The sequence below is a fragment of the Neophocaena asiaeorientalis genome, unplaced genomic scaffold (assembly GCF_003031525.2).
Source record: "Neophocaena asiaeorientalis asiaeorientalis breed wild unplaced genomic scaffold, Neophocaena_asiaeorientalis_V1.1 scaffold136, whole genome shotgun sequence".
NCBI classification, from domain to species: Eukaryota; Metazoa; Chordata; class Mammalia; order Artiodactyla; family Phocoenidae; genus Neophocaena; species Neophocaena asiaeorientalis.
Genome location: NW_020185333.1, coordinates 6,682,678 through 6,696,204, shown reverse-complemented (window position 1 = coordinate 6,696,204; position 13,527 = coordinate 6,682,678).

Genomic DNA, 13,527 nt, shown 5'->3' with positions numbered 1-13,527 from the left:
TGGCATCTCAAAAGATCTCAGAACAGCATTTTTATTCATTTTCTGACTACCTCTGCATAAGAAACATGATTGTAGAAATCTCTTTCACTAAACATAAGGAGAAAAAAAAATCTCACTCTCAGAGCTATAATACTGGGTGGTTATGATTAAAGGAACTACAGGTCAGCTTCCTGGGACTAATGACACCTGTGGAATCGGGAAAGCCTGTCAAGGAGAACAATGAGATATTTGATTCGTGGTTCTGGTGTGCCCTGACCCTGTTGTTTCCTGTTGCTGATAACCATACTCCATATGCAGTTATTTCACTTTTTACGTTGGTAAGTCCAGGATCACTGTACTAGCATTAGCTTAATAGCTATGAGAGCCTTGAATTGAGAGGCTATTTTATTTAAGCAGAAGTCATGGGTCCTCCTCCGTTTTAATTCTGAAGGAGGCTCACGTTTTCTAAGTGAAGTTTGAGTGACAGGAAAGAAGGATGCCATAATACCTCGGTCCTCTGCCCAGCCCTGCCCTGAATCTAGTGTGATTCTGTGATGCTTGGCAGTAGTGGTTCGTTGCTGGACAAAATTTTTCTCTATGTGGGCATTTGTGTACTTTCACAGCCCGAACACATTTACCAAATACCATCACATGCGGCGTCGTCTGCTTTTCTAGGAAAGCATTACTCCAGTATCAAATGGGAGAAACGAGACTCAGCTGTAACGCAAATCGAGACAGTGTAAGATTAGCTGATGCGGGCCTCACAAACACCACAGCAGGGATCAGTGGGGGGAGGTATCCTAGGGTATTCGCTGTGGCTCCTGAGACAAGTTAGGGAAGACAAGAAGCCGGAAATTCTCACCTGAAAAAGTGCAGAAACGGAACTACTTTATTACATTTGAATGGAACCCAGTAGACTCTCCTCTACCATGTGTATGATTCTATGAATAGCCACAGAATGAGATCATGACTCATCCCTTTGAGGCACTGATTCTCAAACTTTCACGCACCCCAGATCACTGGAAGGCATGTTAACACACAGATTGTTGGGTCCCCTTCCTGGAGTTTTGCTTCAGGAGGTCTGGATGGGGCCTGAGAATTTTCCTTTCTAACCAGTTCCAGGTCATGCCTATGCTGCTGTTCCAGGGACCACACTTGAGAACCATTTCCTAAAGAAAGGATATGACATCCTGGTTCTACCCATACTACACTTCTTCAGTTGGGTCTCATTTACTAAAGTTAAGCACAGCCTGGATTGCTTTTTCAGACAACAGTGGGTCTAAGTTATTCAAACTTTAACTGTGAGTCAGCCCTGAGAAAATAGCACCGGCAATGGCATTGGCCATTCTAAAATGTGCCCTTTAAGGAACCCGGCTGAGCAGAGGCATGATGGCTTGATTCCAGAGAGGCTGCAGGTGTGAAGCACCTGCATGTACCTCGTTAGGAGATGGCAGGACTGTCTCACAAATGCCCTACCTGGCTCTGGAGGAGAAAACATTTCCCCCGTGCCCCCCACCCCTCCCCTGAGCGGCAGGGTTTTCCATACATCTTTGTCTGGGGTTTGTAGGAGACGTGGCAGGCTCCTAGGGAGGTGTTGCTCCCTTCCAGCTCTCAGTGGTACAGAAAATTATATTTTTCCACAGGTTAGATTGATTCGACTCGAGGGGGGCTGCATTTGCCCGAGAAGCGCTGTGTCTTCCTGTGGCATGGAAACTGCTCTGCACACCTACCACTGTTCTTTCTTGATAGGGGATTGATTTCCCTCCGAGTGTGTGTGCATGCATGTGTGTTTAAGTAAGACCTCCAACACCTTAATTGCAGGTTTCTTAATAGCACTGTATGAAAACACACATAGCTTACAAGCATTTATATAATCTGGGTCCTTAGAGGATCTCTTACACAGCTTTTTGATCTTTGAGGTTCTTTTTTTCTTTCTCTCATTTACTCTGCTTAACTTAGATGAAATTCATTTTCCATCTGTGCCACAAGTTTCCTGTTCAAATGTCTAAAAATTCCTGGCTGGGAAAAGCATGATGACTGTAGGTTTGGGACTCCGCTGATGTTCTGTACTGGGCAGCATTTCCCTTTCATGTCTGCAGCACTGTGGAGAGAGCACACTCAGGCTCTGAAAATGAAAAGAACTTCCCTGGATGCTGCAGAGATAAAAACCATAGGTTTGTCACGTGGAAGTCAGTGAGTGATCAACTCAGAAACCTTAACTACGAGGGCTTAATTAATCCTCTCCTTGGTCCGTACTTCACCAGCTCACTTCCTCTCCCCCAGGGTCACTCTGGTGCAGTGTGAAGGAGGGCTTGGATGTCTGCCTTTCCCTTAGACTCAGGGAGCTACAGGTGCCTCCTACCAATATAAGTCAAGTTCTTTAATAACCAAGTAGGATCCTACCATCATCAGGCACGCTGAGTAACGCAGAATAGGTGTTTTTAAATGACTTATGAATGAATGAGTAAATGAATATCATTTGTAAGTGTAGCTAAGCCCTTGAACCTAGGAATACACCCAAGCTATTACAACTCATGGGTTAATGAGTTCCATGAATTTACTTTCGGCCTTGATAAACATTATTTCCTTTTTGGTTTTTTTTGCCTTAAAGTTACCTTTTCCTGAGGATTGCAGAGAGGAAGGAGAGCTTATTCCTAATATTCTGGGAGTTGTTCAAAACAAAGAGAGTCAATGCATGTATTAGTTAACTTTGGCTGTCTAATAAATTACCCTGAAGTTTAGCAGTTTAAAACAACAAACGTTCATTATTGCACAAGGTTTCTGAGGTGTGGTTTTGGCTCAGGGTCTCTCATGTTGCAGTCAAGATGTTCTAGGGCTGCAGTCATCTGAGGGCTTGACTGTGGCTAGAAGATCTGCTTCCAAGATGGCTCCTCACTTGGCTGGTGGCAGGATTCTGGGGTTCCACACCATATGGGCTTCTCTGCAGGGAACCTGAATGTCCTCACATGGCTGCTGGCCTCCCCCAGAGCAAGCAGTCCAAGAGAGTGCAAGCAAGTGAGGAGAAAGCTGCAGTGCCTTTTGTGATCTAAAATTCTAGACTCCGATGTCTCACACCATCACTTCCACTTGATTTTATTTCTTAGAAGGGGGCCTAAAAGTCCAGCCCACATTCAAGGAGAGGGGAATTAGGCTCCAACTCTTGAAAAGTGTAGCAAAAAATTTGTGTACATATTGTTAAACCACTGCGGTGAACACTAGAATTAGAAGATAGAAGTATTTTTAGCACATTTGGTGCCTGGTAAAATTAAGTAGCAGACTTATAGGACCTCAACTTTTTCTGCAGACACTGAAGGTGTCCTACTGGCAGGGTGGGGTGTTGACACGACATTCTGAAGTTGGAAGGGGCTTGCTGGCACACACAAGTTGTTTATGTGTGTTAAAACATATCTAGACTACACACCTAGTCAATATTTAAATTCCTTCTGCCAGCCTCTGCTTGGACATAGGGAAAGGGAACTTTAAAATATTCGTCTGTTTTGTTTATTCAGTCATTCAGCCTTCACAAAGCACCTACAATATGTCAAACAATCCTAAGCCTTTGGTATACAAAATGAATAAGACATGATTTCTATTTCAGAGAGAGTAAAATCTAATGGGGGAGAAAGTCATGTAAAAAAATCACTAACCAACTAGCATGAGAGGGTGGTAGTACATATTTCATATAGAAGGAGCTATGGCGTTACAGCAGGGGGAGGTGATAACTCTTCCCTGCATGGTAACTGGAGTGGGAGAGGGTGGAAGAAGGATTGGAGGAAGTTTGATGGAAAAAATAACCTTTGAATTAAGCCTTGAAAGATGAGGAAGAGTGCACTAGGGAAAGGAGATGTAAAGAGATTCTAGAAAGAACCAAGGAATGTACAAATGTACAGAGGCAGGAAGCCATGTGGATTCATTCAAGAAACACCAAGTACCATGTTCTGGGTGGAGCAAGCATGGAGGAATAAAACACGGGGCTGAAAAGGCATTTTGTGACCAGTTGTTAAAGGTCTTGTGCATTATGCTATGGACTGTAATCTTTATTATCAGTCTACAAGCGGGATGCGTCTACCCTACTGAGTGATCTACTGCACTGAGGAAAGAAAAATGTTATGAACTGAATGTTTGTGTTCCCCCCAGATTCATATGTTGAAACCCTACCCCCAGTATGATGGTATTAGGAGGTGGGGTCTTTGGGAGGTAATTAGGATTAGAAGAGGTCATGAGAGTAGAACCCTCATGAATGAGATTAGTGCCCTTTTCAGAGTCATGAGAAAGCTTGCTTCTGCTCTCTTTCTGTCATGTGAGGATACAATGAGAAATTGGCAACTAGCAAACCAGAAGAGGGCCCACCAAGGACCTCACCATGCTGACACCCAATCTCAGACTTCCAGCCTCCAGAGCTGTAAGAAATAAATGTTTGTTATTTAAGCCACCCAGTGTATGGTATTTTGTCATAGCAGCCTGGACAGACTAAAACAAAAATGTTAGAATTTCTATTGATGCTTATTTATTCTAACAAATAAGAAAGCCTTGCTAACATACACTGTACAAATTGAGAGATAGTATATTAGGCGAAAACACTTCTCATACAGTACATTTACTCCTAAGATAAAATGGACAGAATTTAATGCATGAGTAGTCATAGAGATGATAAGTCTGAAATTCTAAGTTTGAGTGACAAGAAAATAGTAGGTTATGGGGTTCAGGGCAGGCCGTCCCCAAATATACCACTTTGGCATATCAATTATTTTGAATTAAAGTTACTTAGAAAACAGCCAGTACAAGGACACTCTGACCCTTCTTTGTCCCCCTGAAAGCAGGAAATAAATCTCCCATGTGAAAGGTAGCCTCCCTACACCAGAAGGTAGAGAGACATCCTTATCACCAGAGATAGGGATTAGGGCTGAGAAGGTTGTGTAAGGAAACCTTGTTACTTCTTCACTAATTTACTACCCTAAGCCCAATCTTCTTTGTCAATTCCTCACAAATTTATTGTTTCTTGTCTAAAAGGTATAAAAGCTGCCTGCTTTGATTACTCCTTTGAGCCCTATATTTATGAACTCCATATATACAAAATCAAAAATTATTTTCCCTCCTGTTACTCTACTTTGTGTCAACTTAATTATTAGACCAGCCGAAAGAACCAGGAGGGGTAGGGGGAAATTTTCCCCTCCCCGACATAGAACTACCTACTTCAAACTGTTGGGCAGTCTGTACTTTCCATAAAGACATTCAGTAGAGCGGGTGTTAGGGCTAAAGTCTTCCCTGAGTTCCACAGTCCAGTCTGGTGTAGGGCTGAGCTAGCCTAGGGAAGGATCCTTTTTGTAATTCACCCAAGACCCAGTGTATGTCAGTAAGGGCTCTGGCAGTGGGACCGAGAGTGAGGAAGAGTGGGTTAGGGGTGCAGGGAGAACTCTGAGTTTGATTTTAGGCATGTTGTCTTTGTATTTGTGAGGGACATTCAACTGGGAGGTCCAATGGACAACTGAAAATATGGATCTAGAGTTCAGGGGAGAGATGATGGGGAGAGAGGAGGATTTTGGAAAAAAACTAGAGAATAAGTTGTAATTGAAGTCTGGGAGTGGTTAAGATCATGGGTGGGCATGTAGCTTGAGAAGAGGCAAAGATAACCTAACTGAAGGCACAAGTAGAGAGAGAGGAGCCAGCGGAGCGACAAGAAATAATCAGAGAGGCAGAAAGAAAACCTGGGAGCAGGAATCACAGGAGCTGTGGGAGGGGAGAATTTCAATAAAGGAATGGCCAGGGGAGAAAGATCAGGTAAATGAGAAGAAGAAATTCTCTATTAAATTTGGAACTAGGAAATTTTTAATTCCGTCAGAAGGAGTTGTTCATCCGGAGCGATGAGTGCAGACACTTGATTAAATGATTGAAGATTGAAATGGAGGTGAGAAAATCAAAATTAGAAACGTAAAGTATGAACATTATTAAGAAGTTTGAACCAGAAAGGAAGCGTAGGGATTAAGTCCATATGGACAGTTTCAGTACCTCTTGGAATTTCATTGAATGAGTATCCAGTTCCTCTTAGCCTAATGTTCAAGATGTGTGTCTCTCCTTACGTGTGAATCAGGCCTTCTGCCCACACCGTGCCCAGTGGATTTTCCCTATTCAATTGCTTCACTGCATTTCTTTTTTTTTTTTTTTTTACGTTATGTGGGCCTCTCACTGTTGTGGCCTGTCCCATTGCGGAGCACAGGCTCCGGATGCACAGGCTCAGCGGCCATGGCTCACGGTCCCAGCCGCTCTGCGGCATGTGGGATCTTCCCAGACCGGGGCACGAACCCGTGTCCCCTGCATCGGCAGGCAAACTCTCAACCACTGCGCCACCAGGGAAGCCCCTTCACTGCATTTCTTGATGTCCAATATTGAAGCAATTTTCCAGATGCACACACAACGGGACTTGAGCAAAGGTTGAAGAATATTTTTCATTTTGTTTCTAATTCTCATTCTAATGACAACTAGAGCTTATTTTCCAGCCACACATTTGTGCCACATCTTTGGGATCCTTTATAATGCAAATTCCTTCCTCTCCAGAATTTGCATAAATGTACTTTGCACGTAAAAGACACTGAATATTCATTATTTGGACAGATCATGTCAGAGTTCATAATTTTATAAGTAATTTTTGTTTTCTTTTTTCTTAAAGATGTTTCCTCTTGATTTACCCATCCTGAAGTGCAAATGCCACATTGTATCCCATACAGAGTCAATCGTTTCAGTTAGTATACCATTAAACTACCTAAAAACATTTAAAGTCTTTATGTCCCTGAAAGTATTTGCTTTTGTATTCCCATTTCCTGAGCATTTACAAAATAAGTTAAATGGCACTTTGGCCTGTAGACTTTGCTACTTATGCTTCTTTATCCAGAGAAGCCCTTGTTTGCCTCTAAACTTTGATTTCTGTCTCAAAATCTGTATGTCTTAACAAAACGTCCCCACCCCAATACAGGGTGTGCTGTTTTAAATTATCTTTGAAATAAAACCTGTTGAAGATTTTTTAAATATGGAGATAAAGCAGTTCCCTAACATCTCATATTTTCATGCCCAATACCTCAAAACAGTCTGGCAACTCTATCAGGAACAATTTCCTCTGATAGAAACTGTATTGTTTTATTTGTGATACATGCTGAAATGTTTAGTGATTCTACAGTTTACGGTACTATAATTTTGCTCGGTTTTTCGAGGTCTGTCTGCCAAGGTCCTTATCAACAATGGCAGGATGCCCATTTTGATCAATATGTATACACTCCAGCTATAAATTCCCTCAAAACGCTTGGGTGGGCGCCCATGATTTATTTATTTCTATTTGCCAATTAGGTCTAGAGAGTCATGCTAATAGACCCACTGGAGAAAGACAGAAAGAAACCTGTAAGGAACGGCACCAAAAACGGAGGAGAGCTTAAACAAGCTTTATTTGGGTATGCTCCCGGGCGGGGTTCACTGGTCCGAGAGAAAGGGGCCAGAAAAGTCCCGCCCGGTTGTGGGTGTGAACAAAATTTACAGGGGAAGAAGGGAAAGGGGTGTGGTGAATCCGGGAGGGCGCAGAGTATTCCTTATTTGGCGGTCTTTTCGGGTATCATGGCAACATCTGGTGCCGGTCGCATCAGTCTTGGGACCGTTAGTCCCGCCCCTCGAAAGGCGGGAAGGCTGGGCCGGGTGGAAAGTCCCCAGGTCGGTCCCTGGAACTGGGTGGTCCGGAAAGTCTCCAGGTCAGTTTCAACCTGTGTGTCTGATTGCGTTCCCCTGCCTCGGGCCAGTTGGCCTTACCAAACCTTGAAAGAAAAGAGCTGAACCACAAGAGAGAAACCTTTCTGCTCTCTAAATTTAGAATACATCCATCACTATTTTTGTTTTTTCCTCAATTAACTTTATCCTTCTGAATTCATGTCGTCTCCAAAGAAATTTTATAGCCCGGAGAATTCCTCCGTTAGTCTGGACTTTAAAAGTTCTTGTGAAATGTATATAGTCCATGTGATCTGGAATCTGAGTGTTCATTATGGTGATGGCGCTCATGGGCGTCAGGAACGATAAAGTCTGTATTTAAGGGTATTTGTGGCTTGCCCCTGACTTGCAATTACCTGCAAAGTGTGGTGGCTGGATTGAAATGTGATTGCAGCAGCACGTTTGGAGAGGTATCCTATTGGCTTCTTGATGATAATTTAACCTAAAGCATGTGTGTGTGTGTGTGTGTGTGTGTGTGTGTGTGTGTGTGTGTGTGCTATGCACTGCCATTTCTTCATTTCTCCTGAACAGTAAGAGGAAAATTCCTGGGAAAAGGAACAATTCAAACAATAAATTTCTTCAATATTGGCCTTGCTCAGCCAGCTGAATATTTTCAATAACACAGCAATTGGCTGTCCTGAACCCACCCCTCACGCAAGAGACGCCCAGTACGTGGAGAACCTGCTGACTCTGCAGGTGACCATGACAACAGAAGGCCGTGACCAAGGTGGCCGGTCTCAGGAGAGCCTTGTCGTCCACGGGGCTTAGCGTCTGTCAGGAGTTGCTGATGCGTCAACCATTTTGTACTCATTTGTCTCTGGTGAGCGAGGCAGGAGCTGTTACCTTTTCATACTCTTAAAAAAAACAAACAAAAGCGTCCTGCGCAGCTTGGACAGCTAAGCGAGTTTACCCGCACCACTGACAGCTGAAATCCTGATGTTGCACCTACACAGAGCTGGCTGTGAACAAAGCAGTACACGACACAGGCCGGGAGGTGCCCACGGCTGCGCAAAGGGCAAGGTGAAGATAACCGCAGTGAAAACTCACGCAAAGATATAAACCTCACTCCTAAGAGGCTTTATCTTCTTGAATGGAGCAGTAGAAAGATTATGGCCATGGTTCTCTGTTTGATATATCACTTGAACAGTTTTCATTATTTTAGTTCCCTTTAGAATAGAAATTAAGTAAAATGTCTGTCAGTAACAGTTCGCACGTTACAAAGAAATTTTCTCTTAGGTTTTATACGTTTTTCATGTTGTAAAACCAATATTTAATCACTGTAGAAAAACTAGAAAGCAGGAATAAGCCAAGTAAAACAATATAAATATCTAACAGTTTTATTGCCCTTATGACCTGCTAGGCACTGTTTTAGATGATTTCATATGTTAGGTCATTTAATTCTCAAAGCGACCTTCTGGAAGGTAGGTTTTTACCTAGCTCCATTCTAGAGTTAAGGAAATTGAGGCACAGAGAGGTTAAACAACGTTCCCCGAGTCCCGAAACAGCCTGGCTCCAATGTCTATGCTCATTGCCACCTGCTGTGCTTCTCTCTGTGACTACCCACAATGCCCCCACCCACAGATCACTTACTGTTAACCTTAGAGTACAGCATTCCAGACTTTTTTCTATTAATATAAAAAAGTATATGTGATTCACTAGTATATCATATATAAATATATTTTCTATGTATATCATACTTATGTTCTACTAGGACTCAAAATAGGCATTTTAATTTTTTTCCAATCTTACGAATGAAGAAACAAGCTTGGAGGGGCTGAGTAATTTGCCCCAAATCTCACAACTTTGGTGGAAGGCAAACTTTTGCCCAGGTATGCTACCTCCATCAAAGGGATTCTTTTTTTTTTTTTTTTTTTTTGCGGTACGTGGGCCTCTCACTGCTGTGGCCTCTCCCGTTGCGGAGCATAGGCTCTGGACATGCAGGCTCCGCGGCCATGGCTCACGGGCCCAGCCGCTCCGCGGCATGTGGGATCTTCCCGGACCGGGGCACGAATCCGTGTCCCCTGCATCGGCAGGCAGACTCTCAACCACTGCGCCACCAGGGAAACCCAAAGGGATTCTTTTTTCTGCGCTAAGCTGCCTCACTGCCTTTCAGTTTTGATTTTGATGAGAGCACACTATATGTTGCTGTCTGACATGTCTCTGGGTGGAAGGTGTTTAGGTGGTGTCGTGCGTGGTCTCAATGCCCCACCCAGATCCACCCTGCCAGCTGGACACCTATCCCCTAAGTGCCGCAGTGCTGGCTGATGACCACGGCTAGCTGTCCTCTTCTCTAGAGAATTGCCTTCGGTTACATCACTCATCTCAGGATCTGCATCTAGGAAACATGACTCAGGACAGGGAGGAAACCTCTGGTGTTGACCACATATTTGACCACATAAACACCCTCCCCAGAACAAAAATCAGCACCCCCCCTGAGGCAAAAGCTGCCTTTTGGAGCTCTGCAAACATTTTTATAATTTTTAGCCATAAAATTGGCCTTGAATAAGTAGGGACATTTTCTTCCAAAAAGTCCAGTGACTATTTTTTCAGTTTTTTATTAAAATGTTAAGGTGGCTTATATGGACCAAAGAAAGCCCTAAAAACCATTTGAAACACATTTAATTCAGGGTCATTTCTCATGTTTCCATATTTTCAGGATTTAATGCTTTTCCATTTCAAATCAATTACTTTCTATTCATTCTTTAAGCACACATATTTCAGAGGTGTAACAGAAGAATAGCTATGAATAACCACCCTGCCTCCTTCTTTAATTTCACATCTGCCTTCCATCTTTTTTGCTGAAAATTTCCTTTTTCCCATCACCATAATTTCAGTTAGCTTTCTCTTACCAACTTGTATATCCAACTGGTAAGGCGCTCCCTGTTGCAGCTGTCACACTGGGTCCTCTCTTCTGATACAACGCTTTCACTTCTGCCCAACTTTCCTCCTTTGAAGCCATAAATAGGTACAAAATTCAAAATTTTAAATTTGATTCTTGAATGTAGTTACTATCATCATTTCATGACCTGGGAATGTTTGAGCAATACTGTAGTTTTTCAGAAGTGGAGATTCCATCAGCATGCAATGTAATGGTGTTTGAATTTTCTTGTATTTCTTTTTCCATCCCCATCCTGGCTGACACATCACTTTTTTTTTTTTTGAATTTTATTTTATTTATTTTTTTATACAGCAGGTTCTCATTAGTTATCCATTTTATACATATTGGTGTATATATGTCACATCTCTTTTTGTTTATATTATTGCAGGAGCCTCTGAGCTGAGCTGCCTGCCTCCCTTCCCACTCCCAACAATCCATCCTCTTTAGGCTGTTAATCTTCCTAAGCCTCATTCTCATCATGGCACGAACATGCTCAAGAACTCTCCCTTGGCTCCCATTGCTTATGGAAAACCACCTGAGTAGTCTTTAGACCAATCCAGCAACGCCCTAACATTTGTAGTGCTGGAATAAGAGAACAAATAAGATCTCTGGTTTACCTGCCTTCTCTTCTCACCTTATCCCACCACAAGGAGCCAAGGAGGCATGTGGGCGAACACCCAGGCTACAACCAAATTTATCTATAACCCTCCAGCCTCCACTTGCAAATGGTCACTTCTTGGCCACTCTTGGATCTAGGGGTGTCCATTAAAGGATATTGATTAAATTAAAATTATAGAATACACACAATTTGTTGAATGTCTTTCAGGTCTCTTTTCACCTACAATTTCTTCCTCTATCTCCTTTTTATTCCTTGCAATTCTTTTTTGGAAAGGCAACTGGAGTTTTTGTCTCATAGGATTTCTCAGTTTGGCCTTAGCTGAGTAATTCCCCATGACGTCATTTAACATGTGGCTCTGTCCCTTGTATATCCTGTCATTTGTGAGGATGAAAACTTGCTCAGAGTCAAGTTTAATGTTTTTGGCAAAACTACTCCACTAGCAAACTCCCCACATTTCAGTGGTTTACTAGGGATGATACTATTTCTTGCTCACAGGGTTTGCAGGTCAGCTCTTCTCTCCTCCAGGCTGTGGGTTGTGTTCAGGTCTTCTCTCCATGCCTTCTCACTCTGACACTTAGGGTGAGGAAGCAGCCACCACCTGGTGCTTGCCATTTCCACGAAGCTCAAGGTAAGAAGGGCCAAACCATGCAGATGCATTTGCTTCTGTTTGGAGGTGGTGTATGTCAGGTTTGCTCACATTCCATTATTCAAAGGCAGTCTCATGACCAAGTTCAAAGTCACTGGGGCACGCCAGGAGATCAGGACAATCTTGGAGAGGAGACGAATGATTATGAACAAATAGATGTTAAATAGTTTGTTTTGTTTGTTTATTGGTGATGTTAGAGTCCTTAAATATAAAGCCTACAAAATGGTGCTATTCTAATCCTACTGTTTTCTTCTATCTGGAGTTAGAACTTAATATAAAAAGAAAAACTTCTCCTCATTAGCTATTTATCTTAAGGTACCATTTGTAAAGGAAAGGCAAAGTGAATACTTGAGGTTTTCTCTTTAATTTGCTTATTTCCACAATACAGTTTGTTTCCTACTGTCTTTCAAAGTGACTTGTGGGTACTTTGAAGCTGGAGGGGTAACACTGTGAACTCATGGATTGACACATTTCAATCTATTGAAGTTGTCCTTATTAAATGATTACATCATTGACCCACAGGAGCCTATTCTAGTTCCTGAGTCCTTTGGATGTGACCCTGGGGTTTGTGCACACTTTCTCTGCTTTCTGGTATAAGAGATTGCTCATTTTCTGCCCCAGACTTGGAATCTAACATTTCTCCAAGAAACTCTAGTTTTTCTTAGTGGAAAATGGTATTTAAGCCTATAATCTTGGCACTAGAAGTGTTCTTTGCTACTGGGTTAGTCATTGTTTCTAGTCCTTTTCAGTGTACAGAGTTTTAAAAAATGTGTTTTGGTTTTAGATAAAAATACATTGTGAGTTCATATCAATACTTCCAATTTAAATTCAGGGTTCTTGCAATCTCTCACATACCCAGATCTGATCCTGATTCAAACAGTTAAAATATGACAACCATGAAAAAGTAAACACTGAAAGCAATTTGATGATATTAAGGAATTATTACTATTTTTTAGGTGTGTTAATGTTATTGTAATTATACTTCTAAAAGAATGCCTATGTCTTCTAGAGAGACATACATACTGAAATATTTATATATGAAATTCCATGTTACAGGGAATTTGCTTCAGGAAAATCCAAGAGGGGTGGGAGAAGTGGACAGTGTATGGATGAAAGAAAACTGGTCATGAGTTGTTAATTATTATATCAGGGTGATGAGTACATGGAGGTTCAGTATTCTGGACTCTCTCTTTTTTTCGGTACGTGGGCCTCTCACTGTTGTGGCCTCTCCCGTTGCGGAGCACAGGCTCCGGATGCGCAGGCTCAGCGGCCATGGCTCACGGGCCCAGCCGCTCCGCGGCATGTGGGTTCTTCCCGGTCCGGGTCTCGAACCCACGTCCCCTGCATCGGCAGGCGGACTCTCAACCACTGTGCCACCAGGGAAGCCCTGGACTCTATATTTTTATATGCTAAAAAAATTTTTTTTTTTGCTTGGTAAATGGGTATCCATGGGTGCCAGTAAATATATTAGGTTTGTTTTGTTTGTTGGTTGGTTTAGATTTCCAATATCTAACATAAATAAATTTGCTTTTGTGCCTTTTTTTTGTAAAATATAAAATATATGTTTAAAATTTTTAATAATACACTTTTTAAAAGATGCATTAGAAGAATATTTAATGACATGAGACAATGTTCACATTATATAATTAAGTGAAAAGGTAAGTA